General features: G+C 39.1%; 1 pseudogene; it reads right to left on the bottom strand.

The window, feature by feature from the left end:
• Positions 1–556: 556 nt before the first annotated feature.
• On the bottom strand, positions 557–1616 carry LOC142454310 (THO complex subunit 3 pseudogene; annotated as a pseudogene).
• Between the last annotated feature and the right edge of the window lie 19682 nt (positions 1617–21298).

The raw sequence follows: 21298 nt of genomic DNA, 5'->3' as shown, positions 1-21298 counted from the left end.
AGTCTGACAAAGCCCTGTAGGCCGAGAGCAGGGCAGACAAGAGGTCATCAGAGAACATGGCGGGCTGTTCTGTTCCAGCCCCAGAGGCCTCGGGATGCCAGAGAACCAATGGAGCAGGGCAGGCCTGGTGCGGACCACGGCCTCCGAAAGAGATTAGGGGCATGAACATGAACTTCGAGGGGAACTACTCACACAGCCGTGGGGCAGGATCTCGGGAGCCCCAGAACAACCACCGGAGATCCAAGGGAGGGTCTGCAGAGGCCGCCCAGCCAGCTGCAGCTTCATGCCACCAATCCTCATTGGAGGAACTGGTTGGGGCGGGGTGGGGTGGGTGGGGGAGGCAAAGAGGCTCTTGCTATCCCACACCGGAAGGAGGGTGGCTGGAGAAAAGCCTTCAGTAATTCCTATCAGTTTACAAATACTTGAGATGCCCATGTACTACAAGGGAAACCACTGCTGTAGAGTTGGCTCTGGTGCCATTCGCCTGAAGGTACTACAAGAGAACCGGCCGAACTCCCTGCCCACAGCCAGGCCTCCACCAGGCCTCCGAGCAGGATCAGGAGTCATTAGGAAGCCCGAGCAGCTTCACAGTCCCTGCTTCCCCACTGCTGTCATATTTCCCATCTTTGTCATCACACGCAAAGGCCAGCAGAGGCCTTTTGGGGTGCCACGCCACGGTGAAGGTTGGGGACTCACACTGCACCTCCCACAGCTTGTCTCCTGTCTGGACTTCAGCAGTGTCGATGAAATGATCTTCCGACGCTGAGGGCAGCATTTTCCCATCGTGGCTGAAACTGAGGGTCCTCCCAGGCCAGTCCAGCCTAGAAAAGCACCGCACACACACCAGCTCGTCCACGTCCCACAGGCTGACCAGCGTGTCCGCACTTCCCGTGGCAAAGTACTTCCCTGTGGGGTCGAACTTGATGCAGATGCAGTCGGAAGGGTGGGCGTTGATGGACCGCACGAGCTTCATTTAGCTCTGGGTAACTGAGAATGTTGATACACCCATTGCCATTTGTCAGGAAGAATATGTTATTGTCATTGTTCCAGGAGATTTCGTTGACCTCAAACTTGAACTGCTCCTCTGCTTTGGACCCGTGTGTCTTGGCATCAATGAAGGTCACCACGTCGTCCTTGTTGCCTACGGCAATGGTCTGCCCATCTGGACTCCAGCAGATATTAATGTTCTCCCCTTTAGTGTTCACGGTGGCGATGCACTTTGTCGTCCTCACATCCCAGATACGGATGGTTTTATCCCCAGACGCAGAGACAAAGAGGTCTGGATTGCTGGGATGCCAACAGAGCTGGTCCGCGCTATCCCTGTGTCCCCGATAATTATTTTCTTTGACCAGGTGGTCTTTCTCCAGCAAGAAGACGCTCGCAGTCTTGTCGAAGGAGCCCGAAGCCAGGCGGCGCCCGTCGCAGCTCCGGGCCACCGAGTGCACTTTGGCGCTGTGCGCCGGGAACTCGAGAGTCTTGCTGTGGCCCCGGAAGAGCTCCTGCATGCCGACCAGGTAGCGCGATGGGCCGCTGGACACTGCGTTCCAGGAGGCTATCGAACCGGGACCGCCCTGGCCCAGTGCTGAGGCCCCCAAGGCGGTCGCAGGGGCCGCCATGCCAAGCTCTCGGCCGCACACCGGAACGGCCGACCTTAATGTTTTTAAACAAATAATACATTCATGTTATAAAACACTATCACTGAAAATAGTAGTGAGAAATGGATACCGTTGATAAAATACTTCACCTAGAAATACTGTTATTAATATCAGGTGATCAAGATAGGTATCCATTTATATAGAGTGACAGAAATCACACTTCTATAATCACAAACATATATAATTACATAAAAAATTTTAATATCCCCTAAATTCAATGATAAAATTTACTATGCTTCAAATAGATGTTTCTTTACTTCAATAAATATTAACTCCTAAAATATTGCTCTAAGACCAAATGGAAATATTATGAAACATTTGCTAAAATATAGGAATTATTATATTTTAAATTAATATTTTTATTTTAGGTGTTACGCACTTTGGGCTATAAAACATGAGCAAATTAGATTTTCACAATTCTTGCCAACTTCCATTCCTTCCCCTCTCAACATTTTTCTGATTTTTATATCTTTTTAAAACATTAAGATTACTAACATTTGCAGAATTTAGAGTAGTATACTTTTATATTAATAGATTCAACAAGACCAATAATATAAATTAATAGTCCTTCATGAGCATTTAAGGAATTGTGCAGCTAGCAATTTCTTCTTTGTTTTCAATGTAATTGATGGTTTGTATTTTACATTTGAGTTGAAATGATTTCTTTGGGGTTGGCTTCTTGTTTGAGATACAAACTGATAAGTCTGATTTTATATCTGGTTTATGACTAGTTCCCTCTCTCACATGATTTCTCTGAAATTCTTCCCTAAGTCCTTCGTGAATTTCTTAGCTGACTTAGTAAGCTCACTAACTTTTCTACTATGCATCATTTTGTTTTTGTGGATTTCAGGTTTCCCATTTTAAATATGTCCATTTAATGTTTTAGAGTCTTCATAATTATTTGGAGAAATAATATAGGACTAGATTCAATCTACTACTAACATTAGCCAAAACCACATAATAATAAAATAGCTAATTTTACAAGAAATTGTCCTATGTCAAGAATAGAATCTTAATTTCTAATACTAACATAGATAATAAAATATATGATGAAATTTTTTGGTTTTGTTTTAATAAGGACTGGGGACTTCCAGAAAGATGGCACTGAAGTAAGGAAACCATGTTGGAAGCTTCATGGGCAATTGCAGTTTTGTGGGAGTAGAAAGCTAAGAGCGAAGTTATGGAAGTGCAATTTGGCCTCATGGAACTCCAGGGATCTGTTCTTGTATGTGGGCTGAACTTCCCATGGTGTGGATTCCCCCTGAGCAACTGCATGCACTACAGACCAGCTGCAATATGTGCCTTGGTGCCAGTTGTCAGCTCAGCCCATGCAGCCCAGGGCATTGGAGCTACACAGGACTCACAAACATGACCAGTCCTGCCCCTCAATTAGCAGCACAGGTGAAATCTGAGGCCAGCGGCTGGCAGACTCCAGCCAGCACAAACTGAGCCAATTACACAGCCAGTGAAGCTAATGACCAGTGACAGCTGCTTGTCCCACTGCTTGAGCCCCTGGACACCCCAACCCATAATGCAATACCACTTGAGCCACATATAACCCTTCCAACCCTGTCCACTGGGCTTCACACATCACATGTAATGACCACCCTCAGTGACACCAACATGTCTCATAAACTAACACCCACATCAGCAGTCACTCTAATAAAGCAAGAGGGAAAAAACTCCACAATGTCTGAAAGGATATGAACTTAGAGATATATATAGAAGAAGCAGAATTTCAACCAACACCAAAAGAAAAGTTCAGAAGTCATTCAAGATATGAGGGACTCAATAAAGAACAAGGATAAAAAAAATAGAGAAGATAGAATCAAATCTCTGAAGTGAAATACAAGAGTTAAAGGATGAGGCAGAAGAAACAAAGAGAAGGGTAAAAGACGTTGCAACAGGCTATAAGAAGTGGAGAATTTTATCTTACCTCAAAGATAAGCAGAATTCACAAACTGAAAGACAATCAAACATGACAATAAAAGAAGCTGGAGGAAACTTTTGATCAATGAGCAATGCGATGAAGAGGAACAGTATTTGAGTAATTGGGATACTGGAGCAAGACAGAACAAAGAAATCAACATTTAGCAAGGGAATTCCCAGAAGAAAGCTTCTCCGACTTAATGAAGGAGAACCAAGCAACCATCCCAGAAGCAGAAAGGACATCAATTAGACTAAATCCCAAGAAGAACACACCGAGGTATGTAGTAGTCAAATTATCCAACTTTTAGGAAAAAGAAAACACATAATAGCAGCAAGAGGGAAAAATGCAGTCACCAACAAGGCTAATCAGATAAGAGTATGCTCCAACTTATCAGGAAAAACCATGAAGAAGAGGAGAGAATGGGGTTGCATTTTCTGAGTGTTGAAGAATAAGGCTAACCTAAGAATTCTCTGGCCCACCAAAATCCATCAAAATAGATGGGAAGATAAGAATTTTCCAAGATCAGGAAAAATTTAGAGAATGTGCTAAAAACAAACAACAAAAAAACACAGCACCACATAAGTTATTTTCCCACTCACTTTGGGCAGAAGACCAACATCCAAAGAGCACAAACATAAGGGCATTGCAAAGTGTAACACTAGCCAAAAACCAGTGCACTGAAAACAATACCCAAGACATCTTTGACACAATGGTGAAAAGAAGGCAAGAACAAATTACCACCCCCACAAACACAACCCAGAGCTAAGGAGGGAAGGAGGTAAACATCTACCACAAAAGGCATGAGATGGTAGCAAAGAGTCCACAGATGGATGTATTAACTTTGAACACCAGTGGTCTGAATTCCCCCTACCAAAAGAAAAAGGCTAGGGAATTGGATTAATAAAAGCCATCAATCTGTTTTCTATGAGAGACACATATCAAGCTCACAGACAAAAACAGGCTGAGGATCAAAGTTTGGTGAAAGGTATACCAAGCTAAGAACAATCTAAAAAGGGGAGTTGCGATTCTAGTTTCTAACAAAATCAATCTCACGATGCCGGACATAACTAGAAATAAGTATGGGCACTATACAATGCTCTAGGGACCAGTAGACCAAGAACCAGTGAGTATAATAAACATATAATGCCCAAAAAGATACCCACAAAATTCATAATTCAAATCCTTCCAAAAATGAAACAGGAAATCACAGAATCCACAGTCATAGTTGGAGATTTCAACACACTACTGTCCATGAAAGACAAATCAGTAGGAAAGAAGCTCAGCAATGAGGCTAAAGAGGCAAACTCTACAACAAGGTAACTCAACCTGATAGATATATTCAGAGCTCTCCACCCAAAAGCAAAACCAACAAACAAACAAATAAATAAATAACATCCTTTTCAAGTTCACACAGAATGCATTAAAAAATAGACCACATGTCAAGTTTGAGTAAATTCAAACATATAGAGGTCAGTCAGACTTCCTTCTATAACCATCAATTTTTTTAAAAAGGCAAATACTTAGAGGATGAATAACATACTTCTTCAGAATGAATAGGTATTGGACCAAATTAGAGATGAAATAAGGAAGTTTCTAGAAACTAAAGAGAATGAGTATACAACATACCATAACCTCTGGGATACCACAAAGGAAGTTATCAGAGGATGCTTGAGAGTGATAAATACACATATAAAAAAGGAAGAAAGACTATTGCAAAACCTTCAGGACTTTCAACAGGATTTTGTTATGCATTGTTTTCTAGAGAAACAAAACCAGGACACTTATGATTAGATAGATAGATAGATAGATAGATAGATAGATAGATAGATAGATAGATAGATAGATGATAGATAGATGATACATTGAAAGGTTTATAAAATGAGAAGAATATAACAGTTAATTAGCCCACACAGCAGTACAGAGGGCTCGGTTCAACACACTTGTGTTGGACAGTTAATAGAGTGAAAGACTTCAACTCACATAGCCTGCTGGGTTCAAGTTCAAGAAAGCAGACAGCAGAGTCCTCAGTTGGACAAGGCAAGCAGAGTCTGTACATGGGCAGCAAACAGCAGGGTGGGTCAGCAACAGTTACTAGCTGGGGAACTTAGTGAAGCAGGCCCAGATGTGATATTGGATTTGAGCAATGCAAGGTGATAGGATCCACCAGCCTCAAGCTCAAGAGATGTACTCATCAGCAGCATGGCAAAGCAGGTCTCAAAGGAGCATTAAGCTCTAGTGACATGATCCATAGTTTGACTTGGCCCACAGGTCATGTAGCACAAAGGTTGAGGCAGATCACCAGGAGCTAGAGAGATGGGGGTGGGCTTTGTAGAGCCATTTATGGCTTTGCTCTCCAATCAAACTGCAATCTGATAATTCCACATGTTCCTATTGTCCAAGTTGGCACAATAAACCTATCACAAGTGTCAATAGATTAATCCTTCTAATAGCAAAAGAAAATAAATCATAAAACTAAGGGTGGAGATAAATGAGTGGGAAAACAATTAAATATTGGAGAAAATCAACAAAATAAAAACCTAGTTCTTTGAAAGGATTAACAGAATTGACAAATGATTGGCAAACTTAACAAAAGATAGGAAGGGGCGGACATCGATATCCAGGATGAGGGATGAAACGGGAAATTACAATGGATCCTAATGAAATTAAAAGACTGATTACATAGTACTATAAAGGACTGTACTCCAATGAATACAAAAACACTGAAGGCATGGGCAAGTACCTGGGAAAACAAACCCTCCCCAAATCATCTCATGTAGATGTCAAGAACAAGAACAGACCTATAGCAGAAATTAAGGTTTCAACGTACTACCAATTTTTAAAAGTTCCAGCCCAGATGTCTCACAGGAGAATTTTACCAAGCATTTAGATAAGAGCTTCCACCATTTCTACACAAGACCTTTCAGAGCATAAAAAGGGATGGTTAAAGCCCAAACACATCTTAGGAGCTGGTATAACACCAATAACCAAACAACGCAAGGATCTAACAAGAATTGAGAACTGCAGGTCAATATCCCTAATAAACCTAGATTCAAAAATCCTGAACAAAATCTTGGCAAATAGAATACAGAACTATATAAAAAGAATTACCCATCATAACAAAGAGGGATTCATACCAGGGATGCAGGTGTCATCATAACCAAGAGGGATTCATACCAGGGATGCAGGTGTCGTTTATCATCCAAAAATCTACCAACATCATTTATCACATTGAAAAGAAAAAGGACAACAACTCTACATGATAATATCAATAGATGCAGAAAAAGCATTTAACAACATTCAACACCCGTTCCAAAATAAGACACTCAAGGAGATAGGATTGGAAGGTAATTACCTTAATATAATTCACGCTATATATGAAAAGCCAATGTTACCATTACAATCAACAGAGAAAAGATGAGAACATTAGCATTTAAAATGTGGACCAGACAAGGATGTGCCTTGTCCCCACTTTTATTCAATATCTTCCAGGATGTCCTAGCTAATAATATAAGGCAACGGAATGATTTCAAAGCTATACATATGGGGAAAGAAGAAGTGAAATTATCGATATTTGCAGATGACATGATTTTATATACTGAGAACCACAAAGGCTCCACAATAGGAGTACTGGAAACCATAGAGGAATGTGGCAGAGTAGTAGGATGTAAGAGCAACAAGCAGAAGTGAATTGGATTGCTTTATACAACTGATGAGATTACTAAAAAAGAGATCAAGAAGGTAGTACCCTTCACAATATCCAACTATAAAGTGAACTATCTAGGAAGATATCTAACCACCCACCTCCTCCTCCCATCTGCCCAAACAAAATACCTGTATGAGGAAAACTACAGAACACTGTTACAAGAACCCAAAAGGGACCTCCACAAATGGAAGAATGTCCCATGTTTGTGGATTGAAAGACTCAGTATTGTAAAGAGATCAATACTACCCAAGGCATTATACAAGTTCAATGCAATCCCAATACAAATATCAGCATCCCTCTTCAAAGAAATGGAAAAACTGATTGCCAACTTCAAACAGAAATGAATGAAGTTCAGAATTGGCTGAGAACTCCTAAAGAAGAAAAACAAAGTTGGTGGGCTTACATTGCTGGACGTTAACACTTATTATTTAGCCACAGTTGTCAAAACAGCATAGTATTGGTATAATGAGAGATACCCAGACCAATGAATAAGAACAGAAAGTCCAGAAATAAAACCAGTGGTAGACAGGTAACTGCTTTTTGATGACGGTCCCAAAAATATCAAATGGGAAGCGAATGGCCTGTTTAACAAATGGTGTTAGAAAAACTGGATATCAACCTGTAGATGAATTAAGCCAGATACTTACTTTTCTCCATACACAAGAACACATTCAAAATAGATCACAGACTGTCAGGATTATCAATGATAAGATCAGGACAAAACTAAGAACCTTAGCTCAAGGAATACATGGGCTATCAAAACTAAGGAAAGATACACTCTGAGAAGAAAATCTAATAGAGGATGAGACATAATAAAGATAAAACATTTGAGTATATTGAAAGACTTCATCAAGAGAGTAATAAGAGCCCACAGACCAAGAAAAAATATTTAGTAATGATAAATCAGATAAAGTGCATATTACTAAAATCTACAGAATCCTCCAAGCCTACAAGAAAAAAATGAATAGCCCATTGAGGCGGTGGGCAAAAGACCTGAACAAAAGATTCACAAAGCAGAAACCTGAATGTCCAATAAACATATGAGAAAATGTTCCTAATCATTAACCATTTGACAAATGCAAATTAAAACAACTATGAGATACCACCTAACACCTACAAAGATAGCCCAATTAAAAAAACCCAGAAAACAACAAATGTTGGAGGAGGTGTGGTGAGATAGGAACTCTCATTCACTGCTGGTGATCTTGTACAACCACTGTGGAACACAATCTGGCGATACCGAAAAGAGTTGGAAGTTGAGATGCCTTATGACCCAGCAATTTCACTACTGGGCACGTGGTATTTACATAATCTGGTGTCAATTTGGGACTTGACAGAGTGAAGGGGTGGAATCTAGTCTGTCAATCAGATCATAGCCAATGATGCCTCTTTGTGGGCATGGCTTTCTCCTGATAATTCTGGGAAATCTGATTTTTCCCTCCTTGAAGGTAGGAGAGATTCTCGGCTCACTCTCTGGGATGACACTCTACAGACAAGACACAGCGCTACACCCTGGGAGCTGGAGAAAACACAAGGACCTAACCTGATGCAACCAGACGTCTGGAGCTGGAAAAGCCACATGAAGACCCCTGTCAGAGCTGAGATGCTTACAATGCCACTGGATCTACAAGATTTCCAACCCACTGGCCTGTGATCCTCCTTCATTCAGCATCATTGCATGTATTTTGTGAGTCTGAAGGGGACATTTTAGATTGGTATCAACATATGGGTTAATATTGGACTTATGGACTTGATTTGGACTGGCCTGGGAAGTTTTCTCAATATTCAATTGCTTGTGTATATAAACCTATTTCTTATATATATGTGTATCTATAAATTTCTTTCTCTAGTCTACCTGGACTCACACAGGGCATATACTTAGAAAAATTAAGAAATAGACCATGGCCAGCCATGTGTTTGCAGTTCATCGCTGCACAGTTTACTATCACAAAAAAACTGGAAACAGCCTAAATTTCCATCAATAGACAAATGGATTAAAAAACTGGTATAAACACACAATGGAATACTATGCATCCCTAAATAAGAGGTGAAACTATGAAATACCTTATCTCATGGAAAGAGTTGGAGGATATTATGCTGAGTGAAGTTAGCCAAACACAAAAGGTCAATCACAACTTGAGCCCACTGAGGTAGGTCCAAATAGCAGAATGGGCCTAAAGGAAAATGCACACAACACACAATCCCTGGGCTGAAGACCAGATGCTCTGGCATGAGCCAGACCAATCCTAATGATACATATGTCATCAAACAAACAATAAAAAAATAAAATAAACAAAAATGTATATTTGTGTATATACATTTTATATATATATATGTAAGATGTTTTTCAGCACAAGTGCTATCTGTTTTCTCTCTCTCTCAGAGGGGTGAAGAGATAAAAAAGACAGCAATGGGGAACCAGGGCACTAATCCATGAAAGGGGAAATGGAGACTGAGAGTTAACCTCAATCCTTGAGGGTGGTGTTCCTAGAAATGACTGCAGGGTTTGCCTTAGCTCCAGACATGAATTTCCTTTCTCTAGATGACAGTGCTATAGAGGATGGCCCTCAAGACACAGGTCTGGAAGAGGAGCCAGTCTGATGTGCACACATGGGGGCAAACCATGAAGAGAGTGCAGCAGACCAGCTATGGGAGCGAAGCTTGAGAAATCCCAAGTGTCGATTTCTTACTCTGGGGCTAGAACTTGGCACCACACCAGAACTGGTTGGTGGTTACTAGCAAAGGAGCTATACTGAAAGTCTAAAGGTGCAGAGGGGTGGTCAGGGGACACTGAGACGGCTACATCCCTGATTACAGGGTGTGTGTCTTTCCTGGGATATGGATCCCTGAAAAAAAAAGCAGGGATTGGGCTGAAGGAATATAACAGGTTCTGCCCACTATTCAGCAGAGAGGTAATTCATCTACTCTGTTTTAGGACATCAGTTAGACTTGGAACTATTTATATGATTTTTCTCTCTTTCTCTTTTCTGGAGGGTGTCTATATGAAATAGGCAGAACAAGATGGTTGGTTGTGGGAGGGTATGGAAGGGGAGGAGACAGGGGAGGGGAGTGGTGAGTGGTGACAGGGGGAGGGGAGTGGTAAATTTAACAAGGAATAAGATGGACTTTGGGCCTCTACTATAATCTCACCTAAGTACAAGAACGGGTTGTTCTAATAAAGTGGCACTATATGAAACTCACCTTCTCAACATGATTGCTCAAGACAAAATGGATGCATAAGTAAATATGGTGAAGAAAGCTGATGGTGCCCAAATTAAAAAAAAAACAACAGCATCTGAGGTCTTAAAAGATTGTAGTCAAATAAGTGGCTGTTGAGCAGGGAAGCAACAAAGCCAACATACAGGAAGCACACCTGCCTGTGTGATCATGAGTTGTTTTCAGGAATAGTTACCAGAAGTTCAAACACAAGCACTCAAATGGATGGGAAGGAGCGTGGACAAAGTAGAGACCCCCACACCCACCTACAAGATGATTGGACAGGCTTGCACAGAGGGGCCGAGTGCAGCAGATGAAGAATTCAGGCTGCGGTATAGCACTGATGAAACTCAAAACTGTCTTCTTGTTCTTTAATCATTCCTCCCCTGACTATTAAGGTTTATGTTTCACCTCTTTAATAGTGTTACACCTACATAGGCTACACCTACATAAGTAAGCTTGTTCAATGCAGGAATGCCTGAATTTATGACCCTACAGAAACAGCAACGGGAGCAATGAGTTCCTGAGGATACGGGAAGACAGGGGATGGCGAAAGGGAAGCTGATAATAATGATGACTGTATAACTCCACTCGAGGGGGGCAAATAACAGAATTGTAGGTGAAAAAATATAAATACAATAAAATTTTAATAGTAATATATAACAATAACAACAAGGGTTCCTAGTGGGAAGGGTGAGGGAGGGAGGGGAAAAGGGGGAACTGCCATCAAAGAGTTCAAGAAGAGCACAATGTTTTGAAACTTATTGCAGTATCAATTGTAAAATTATGCTTCGACTATTTGAATTATGGAATGTTATGTCATAAGAGCTCCCAATAAAATGATGAATTAAATTTTACAAATAAGGACACCATAAGAGTTAAACCAATGATCTCTAAACCTTACACCAATGTATATAATAACCTGACAGTATAGTGACTATTGTACCAGTTAGGAGACACGTCAGCTGAAAGTAACACGGAGGTTTAGACTCATAGTAACACTCTGTACAACAGAATGAAACACTGCCCTGCTCTGTGCCATCCCTACAATTGCTGTTCTGTTAGAGTACAATGTTGTAGCCATTGTGTCAGTCCATCTTGTAAAGGGTCTTCCTCTTTTTGGCTGTCCTTCGAATTTACCAAGCAAGACATCCTTGTCTAGGGCCGGTCACTTCTGAGAACATGTCCAAAGTACATGAATCTGTTTTTAGCTGCCCTTGATTTAGGGTGAAAAAAAATCCTGTCTGGTCCAATGATTCTTTGGGCAACAGTCTTAGTCTGAAGACCTCAGTGGAACCTGTCAGCATCATAGTAACATGAACACTTCCACTGACACACAGGTGATGGCTATTCATGAAGTGCATTATCAGGGAAATGAACCTGTATATAAAATGAAATTTTGCCATCTTGCCTTTAAGGAGCACTCTGGCCTTACTTCTTATAAGACAGATTTCTTTTTCCTTTTAGCAGTCCATGGTATTTTGTTTTAAATTGCCAGGACCACAATTCAAATGCATAGATTCTACTTTAGTCTTCTTTATTCAATGCCCAACTTTCACACACCCATAAGGTAATTGAAAATACCATGGCTTGGGTCAGGTACACTATAACAATTTTTTGCATTCCTATCATCGATAATCATTAAAGCATCTTGATTGCATGCTTCAACAATTTTAGACTGAAGACATTGGTAGCATTCTTTAATTTCTGTGTCATCTTTACTGGTTAGTGCATGCATTTGAATAATAGTCATATTGATTGAATTTCCTTGAAGGAGGCTAGATATAACCCTAACGCAAACAGTTCTGTGCTTTAAGGTTGATTTTGAAATGTCACATCGGACAAAGAATGCAAAGGCTTTCTTCTTGAGTGTGTCATCATGTGATTTTTTTGGTTTAAAAATGGCCAATGACAGTGCATTTCAGCTCACTTAAGCCAAGGGTATCGATCTTTATGTATTCCTTTTCATTTTTGATGACTTCCAATTGTCCGAGATTTATACTTTTTACATTCCAAGTTCTGATTGTTGGTAGATTTTTACAGCTGTTTCTTCTTGCCTTGAGTTTTACCCATCGGCAAACGAAGGTCCCAAAGGTTTGTTAGTCACGATGATTTTGACAACTGGTAACATGAATGTATAAGCATGTTTTAAAAAATTTCTGTATCTTGATTACATTTAAATATTATAAAACCCTCAGTATTCCTAATGTGACATGTAGTTTTCAGGCAAGCATTCTGAGGTTCAAAAATATTAATTTTTTCCAAGTTACCTAGCTTGTAACTGGAAGAAATTATAATTGATTCCAGTTCTGCTGTGTTTCAAATCCCATCTCCCTGTTCTATTGCTCTGGCTCTGCAGAACAGTTGTGAGCATGGGACCTTAAGTCCATGAAAAGGGCAGACTAAGAAGTGAAGAATTCATTCCACAATGATTGTAGTTCTGTCTGTGATCATAATTCATTTATGAATGAGTAAATATTTTATTCTTCACCTAACTATCTGATTTGCTAATGTTTATGTTTTTTGGGTTATTTGATAATAGCTGTTCAATGTTCTCCTTTTCAGAATTTCTCAAAGAAGATTAGAACCTGGGAAGAGATGGTGATATGTAGGAGAGGGTGAGACAACCTTCTGGGGATTTCCCAATCTCAGACTCCAACCTCATTGAATAAAGTATCATTAACTTAATGGAACTTATTGTTTTTTTCTCAAGAGATAAATAGAATTCTAAGGCCTGGTATTTACCAATTATCTTCATCAGAATGTGCCTGAGGAAAAAGAGAGATAACACTCATAATAAACACCTCTTGTTCTCTGGGCTGTCAGTTGACCTTTACAAAGCTGAGGCATGATCTTTAACACCTTGCTTATGTCAGACTACTGGTACTTCATGAGTGAGTTATTTCCAGCTGTGTTAGGTCAATCACTACAATATCATAATATTTTTCTTTTAAAAATTTGTATTTCCATTTGCCCATTAAATAAATTTTAAAAGAACTTAAAATTCCTTCAAAACCAATCTATTCTTGAGAGTTTCCAAGGTATAGATTCCCCAGAAAATAATCATATATATGTGTGTGTGATTAGAAGATTATATATTTAGAATTACATAAAGCAAGATGATAAGAGAACATTAAGAGTAAAGGGATAGGAAAGGTATATCAAGCAAATGTAAGCAAATAAACCAATGGCAAAGAAGGGGATCATTTTAATACCAATGTAGACAGTGGTGGGAAGCAGTGCACCAGCGAAAGATTATTTTATTTAATAAAATATTTAAATTGCAATGAGTACATGGTAATTAAGGATATCTGTGTGGAAAATTTCATATCATCAAAAGATAAAAATACTAGAAAAGTGAACGAACATGCCATCCATTAGATGGAAACTCCTAGCAATCCTGTTAGTCAGAGTAATTCTGGTACAAGCAATATGAAGACTTCAATACTTATTAATTTAAAGAAGGAAGATTAAATATTTTGTTCATGAAGACTTATTTTAAGTCTTAGCATTACAAAAACCAAGTTGTTCTTCTCTTTTAGCCTCTAGTTCACAAGAACTTAAACATTAACTTCAGAGATGAGGAAACAGGGGGATTTGAAGCAAGGAAAAAGAAAGTTCTGACTGAAAAACAAAAACAACTTCACAAATACAGAAATCATACAAAGCAAAATAAAAACCAATAAATCAGAAAAACTCATCAATCCTGAGAATAAATTTAACAATTTAAGAAAAACCAGGTCAACTACCGGTACTTACCTCACACAAACACACTCACAAAACAAATAAGCTAAAATAAACAAATAGCAAAATGTGTGGCCAATGATGAAATTTAAATAAGAATAATATGCTTTTGGGAAGAAAAAAAGCTAAAACAAGTAAAGATTTGAGCTTTAGTTACATCTGCTCAAAATCATAACTAATTACATAAGTTTAGAAACATAATTTCTCTTTATCTTAGTTGTCTAGTGTCACTGAAACAGAAATATCAGAAGTATGTACTGTAAATAACAGTTCTGAAGTATAAAAGTTCAAATCAGGTTTATGGCAATCTTGATTCTTTTTTGGAATAAAAAGCCTCTCTTTCTCTTCCAGAGCAGCTGGTGGTTTTGAATTGCTGACTCTGCTGTCAGTAGCCCAACTCATAACCCCACCACATCCCCAGGCCTTCAGATCAGTGTTTAATTTTCATCATAGAAATAAATAACTTATATGTTGGAATAATCTTATGCTGAAATTCTCTTTCATAGGAATAATGTCTGCATCTTTAATTTTTCTATTTGGGAACAAATATAAATTCAAACATTGGCTTTACTACAGGTGTGTGAAACATATACACTCCACAGAACTGCGCTTCTACTGCAAACTAACTCAGGGTGGGCTGATTTACCACAGAAAGTCAACTTGCTTGGTCTTCACTGGTCAAATTGTATGTGGAATGAAGAGACACTGTACTGTTGCTGATTTCAGTATCCAGTCACTGAAATGCACACTTCCCTCCTCATGACTACTCCTTAGTGTTTATAACCTGCCACCGAGAATGTGCAGGGAAGCCCTTAGAATTAACCACTCATGCTAATTACAGGTTTCACTGATGAATTCATTTTATTTTGACCTGTGAAGAAAGATCATAAATTCACATACACGAGAAAGAGAAGAAGGCAGGCTGCTTCATGGGTTTCCGTTATTTTATTGTTTTTCTTGGTGCTTCTTGGCTCTGCAAACACAATCTCGTAAGGATTATTTTCAGGTTATTTGTCTAGAGTTGAAAGGAAGGTGATTTTGTTTATTTTGTGGATTTACATGCTATTTCTACAAAATAATCTCTTTTTAAATGGATAAAATAGATTGCATTAAACCAGAAAGAAAATATTAGTTGTGGTTTCGTTAGTAATCCAGGTAGGTTAAGCAAGGCATTATTGGGAAAGGACTAGGCTATCTTTCAAATGCAGAGCAAAATCCCCACAATAATCTATATTGTAGGAGTGGGCAAAAAGCAAAATATGAAGGAATGTCACATATAATCCATAGTATTAAAACAAGGAGAGTAAGTACTGATCCTTTGACGTTCTATTGCAGCACCATCTTCTATAAAAAGAGTCAGTATGTCAGAAAGGGTACTGTATTTTGAATCACAAGATTTAAGTCCCAAATGTAGCACCTGCCAATTACTGGTTAGGTGAACCTGGGCAAATGAATTAACCTTTTAGAGTTTGGGTTTCTCCGGTGCGAAATGGGGATAATGATTCACAGGGTTATTGTAGGAATCAAATTAGATAATAAAGTATTTTGAAAACTGAAGCATGCACATGTAAGGGATTATTATTGCCCTTGTTATTATTTAATTTTAATAATCTGAATTTTCAAACATATCATCACATACTCCTGTATCTAGAAGTCCTATAATCATTCTTTTACAATCAAGAATATCTTGTGACTTTCAGGTCATGTAGAATCTAATAGCTTAAATAATGGCCTTAGTACTCTGATTACATGAAGCCAAGGTGGAGCTTCTGCCAGCCATTTTCACTGAACAGCTTGGTTGCTGAGAAATTCAAGGGGTGATTTCTCCCCCTGAGCTGAAAATATACATTTAATTGCATTCTTTATTTTTGCCATTTCAAGTCAAAGGAATAACTAAAAACAATTAAAGAAAATAATCAAAATTTTAACTTCCCATATTATTTACAGAAAACAACCCAGTAAACTGCATGGCCATATCTGACCTCTGGCTAGCCAAAGAAGAACAACGACCATGAGGCAGATGTCAAACAAGCATCCATTCTCCGTCTTCACAATTTAGTTCTCTAGTACCTCATTCCTAAGGTACCATAATGTGTTAGACTGGGTTGACTGGAGAAACAAATCCAGTAAAACCCATATCTGTAAGAGAGCTTTATATCAAAGAGAAATTATACATTGAGAGAACATCCCAGCCCAGTCAAGAGCAAGTCCATCAGCCCAATATTAGTCCATATGTCTGATACTAATGCATAAATTCCTCTTTACACTCATAAAGCACATGCAATGATGCCAAATGCAGGAAGACCATGGGCCAGTGGTGGTAGCATCTCAGCTCTTGTGCAGGTCTCTGTGTGACTCCTCAGCTCCAGAGCTCTGGCTGCCATCACCATGGCTCCACGTGGCTTGTCAACAGGAATGTGTATCAGAGAGATAAAGTGTGGCCCACCTAGAGGGAGGAAGACAGGAGTTCCAAAAATCCCAGGAGAAGGCCATGCCCACACAGAAGCATTATTGGCTATAACCTGATTGACAGGCTATACTTCACCCCTTTGCTCAAGTTGACAGGAGATTAAGAAAACGTTCCAGCCCAGTCCACATCAAGTTCATAAGTCTGACATCACCCCATATGTCGATACTAGTCCATAAATTCCTCTTTAGACTTACCCATGCAATGACGCTGAATGCAGGAAGATCACAGACCAGTGGGTGGAAAGTATTGTGGATCCAGTGGTGGTGAAAGCATCTCAGTGGTGGCATAGGTCTCCACGTCGCTCCTCCAGCTCCAGGTCTCTGGCTCCATCAACATAACTCCATGTGGCTTGTCAACAGGAATGTGTTGGAGGGAGTCGAAACAGAGCATGTATCTGGCCTCCAGGGAGCTATTTATCTCCTTCACGTCTCCAAATGAGGTCATCAAGCGGCGACCTAATTAATGGGCTAGACTCCACCCCTTGACAACTTGACAGGATTATTTAACTGCCACACCTGCCTAACATACTGAGGAACTGGATGAGAATATAATGCAGTTAAATTATCCATGGACATAATTACGAGTCTGGAAAACTTACTGGTGGAGGATGGCCTTTACAGTTATGAGATATAAATAAATCTTAATACACATCCTCACGTCGGGGCACAGTCCCTCCAATAATATGCCATTAATGAACTGTCATAAAGGAGCTACCATGTATGATGAATCATTCATGCATCTGGCTATTCCCTGTGCCTGGAGGTTACCTGTAGATAAAGAGCATTCAGGTTCTATAGCCAAATCACCACAAAATGTAGCAACCATCTTGACATCTGTTGCTGATACTGATAATAGATGTGTGGGGAGGGCTCAGGGGTGTTCAAGGTCAACTAGCACTAGGTCAAGATGATAACTCATGTCATTGTTTGTTTATTATGTTACCCACTTATGATATTACCCATCACCTATGTAATTTGTTATCTGCATGACATGCATGCCTTCCAAAAGATCTGTAAGCCCCATTAAATATACCCATTGGAAAATACAGTCACTCTCTCAGTCATGACCTGTTTTCTGTCTCTACTATTATTTTCTGAAATCTCAAAGTAGCTCCTGAGGACCCATTCTAGTGTTGGGGACCACCAACATTTATTGTATGTACCCCATCATTTTATGTAAATATATATATATGCAAATACAACAAGGATTCAGATGGTCTTTGGGCCACTATTTAAATCTTACTATCTATCTATCTATCTATCTATCTATCATCTATCTATCTATCTATCTATCTATATATATATATATACATAATAACATTTAAGATATGGGGGGAGAAAACCCAAAACTATTATAGGGAGAAAATAATAATAAGGGCTCCTGGGGGGGTGTAGTGGGGGAGGGAGGGGATATATAGGAGCTGATATCAAGGATTCAAGAAGAAAATATATTGAAACTGATTGTTGTAGCAATTATACAACACTGCTTAATGTGTTTGAACTATGGAACAGTGGATTATTATGATATCTGTAAGAGCTTCCAATAGCATGGTTAAAAATGTAAGAAGAAAAAAACAACAGAGGCTGAAATAAATTTAGGAAACTCAAAACCGAATCTAAACCAAGGTCACTGCCATTGAGTTAATTCCAATTCATAGTGAACCTACTGCCCCTGTGGGCTTCTGAGGCTATAATTCTTTAAATGAGTAGAACTAGAAATAGAAATTCTTAGTACCTTGTATTATGTGGTAGTTCTATAATCTGTTGTCAATTTGAGACTAAGAGTGAAGGGGTTGAGTTTATCCTGTCAATCAGGTCGCAGCTTGATGACTTCATTTGGAGGCTGAGTTAGTTAAAGTTTATTGTTTCAACCTGGCTGATAAACACATGTGTGGTTAATGAAAGGGTGGAGAGATAAATGGTTCAGTGAGCCTCACCTATCTAGTTCTCAGGTCTCTTGCTTTGTGATGGTCCGACCAGGGTGCATTGCCTTAGCCAGTTTCCTGCTTCGGGTGGCAAGGCTCAATTACTCCAAGACATCCCCAAGGAAAAGGCACATGGACCTACTCCGAAGCAGTTCTGTGTGCTGGAGCAGCCCTGTGGAGACCCCTGCCAGCGCTGAGAGGCTTACATGTTCACTGATTCAGCTTTCTTCCTGCAGTCAGCATCATTGCATGTTTTGTAAGATGGAGGAGGACTTTGTGGATTGGTGCCGGCCATATGGGTTAATGTTTGACTTGTGGGAGTGGGCAGCACTGGATTGGGATATTTTCTTTATGTGCACTTTCCCTTTATATAAAACTCTCTCTTATACATGAGTTTCTGTGGATTTGCTTCTCTAAAGTACCTAGACTAACACAGAGACACTAAAGAGATAAATAGCTCACTGGCGGGAGGACACACACACACTCCCTGTGAGACATTCTTGTTGGCAAGCCATATAGAGACCCATACCAGTGATAAGGTGCCTCTGCTGACAGTGGATCCATAAGACTTTACACCTACTGGACTGTGATCTTCCTGCACTGAGCATCATTACATGTGCTGCATGAGTCTGAAGGGGAATTTACAGATGGGTACTGGACATATGGGTTATTATCAGACTTATGGACTTGATTTGGACTGGCTGGTATGTTTTCTCAATATGCCATTGCTCTTGTACATAAAGCTCTTTCTTATACACATATCTTTATCTGGATTTGTTTCTCTAGTCCACCTAGACTAACATGTATCTTTAATTAATCATTTTATTGGGAGTTCTTACAGATATAACAATCCATATTTCAGTTAGATTAAGCATAATTTTACAACCAGTTTCAAAACAGTTTATTTCTTCTTGAACTCTTTGATATCAGCTGCCCTGTATCCCCTCCCCACCATCTTTCCCAGGAACCCTTATTATTATATTATATATACAGGGTCTTTTTGCCAGATCTTACTAGATCCATTTACCTGTAATTTTGTTGTTCATTCCCCTAAGGTGGGGTTATACAGTCATTGCCTTCCTTCTCCCCCCACTTCTGTACCCTCAGGGAATCATTACTCCCATTACTGTTTCTGAAGGGTTATCTATCTTTGCTTTCGTGCATCTAACGCTCTTAATTATACAAATGAACATACACAGATTTAACAAGATTAATGATGTAAAACAAAGACCATATTAGTAAGGGGAGGAAATATTAAAGAACTAGAGGAGAGTTATGTGTTTCATCAGTGCTATACCACTCCCTATGTTGTATAATGGAAATATAGGTCTCCCCTGATCACCTTCTGGGGTGGAGAGTGAGTTTTGTGGGCCACTGATAATATATCAAACACAACAATATTATCCCAAGTAAGGAGTATTGAAAGTTGAAGAGAAAAAATATATACATTTTTAATGAAAGAGAAACATTAATGTCCATCAAAGGCTACCCTTTTGTATGTATAAGAGCTATTCTTATTATTCTATAAAATGTTTCAACTATTCTTTACACAACTAGCATTGGTAATGGTACTTGGTAAGCAATGGACTGCTAATGGCAAAATCTGTCAGTCATTCAAACCGCTCTATTGGTGAGAGATGGAGCTTTCTGCTCCTGTAGAGAGTTAGAGCCTTGGAGTCATATATCGGGTCACTGTGAGTCAGAATCTACCCGAGGGCAGTGTGTTTGGGGTACACGGATTTATACAAGTAAATATACCCTTTTCTGAAGGAGCCAATGGAAAGTCTCGTTAGTTATGGCACTGGGGGTAAGTACATAGCCTGGGTATATACATTCTTCCTTTGATTAAGATGTAATCCCTATGCAATATCCTCAATTTATTGAAAATAATGCACAATAAATCACTAATAATGTATCTTAAATGAAATAAAGAGCATGTTTAAGAAGAGCAAAATTGCATTTAGAAAGTAAATGAAATGAGTAGATAAACCCGTTGTTTCTTAACTAGTCACCAAAGTCAACTTTATAACTTGTACAGAGGAATTTGACATAGTTCATAGAAAAATTCCTTATCTTTCACTCTATTTTTTCATGAATTTTTAAAAGCCCCCACATATTTATGGCTTCTTTCATTAATAGCAAATCCATTTTCTCTAAACCTTAATGCTTTATCTTAGAAAAATTTGGGTTATAATATTTTTGTGACTAATATTTGTCTACTAATTCTTGTCATTGAAAATTATTTGAGGAAACATATAAAAATGTATAAGTCCCATTCAGGATCCTAGATTTTCCTACTATGTAACAGAACATATATATTACCTGATAATCAGTTGATACTGAGAAGATAAATAACTTGTGAGATAAATAACTCAATTTGACTTTTGTCCTTGGTTTCTGGAAGTATTGTGTGTGACTATCCCAAATAATTGAGATGTCTTCATTATTTAAAACCTGTAGACAATATGTGAGGATTTTCTTCCTATCACAGCCCTTTGCCATTCTTCAGTTCTCTTTCATCATCTTCAGTATACAACTGGAAAATTTTAGATTGCTAGAAATCATGATCACATCTTTAAATCCTTAATTGATTGCACTAATGACTATCAGCACACAAAGATGTTTTTGTTTGGCTGTGTACTTGAAGTAGTACAAA

Source organism: Tenrec ecaudatus, chromosome 8, assembly GCF_050624435.1.
Source record: "Tenrec ecaudatus isolate mTenEca1 chromosome 8, mTenEca1.hap1, whole genome shotgun sequence".
NCBI classification, from domain to species: Eukaryota; Metazoa; Chordata; class Mammalia; order Afrosoricida; family Tenrecidae; genus Tenrec; species Tenrec ecaudatus.
The sequence above is the reverse complement of the archived record's forward strand: the minus strand, read 5'-3'. Positions and strand labels throughout refer to the sequence as shown.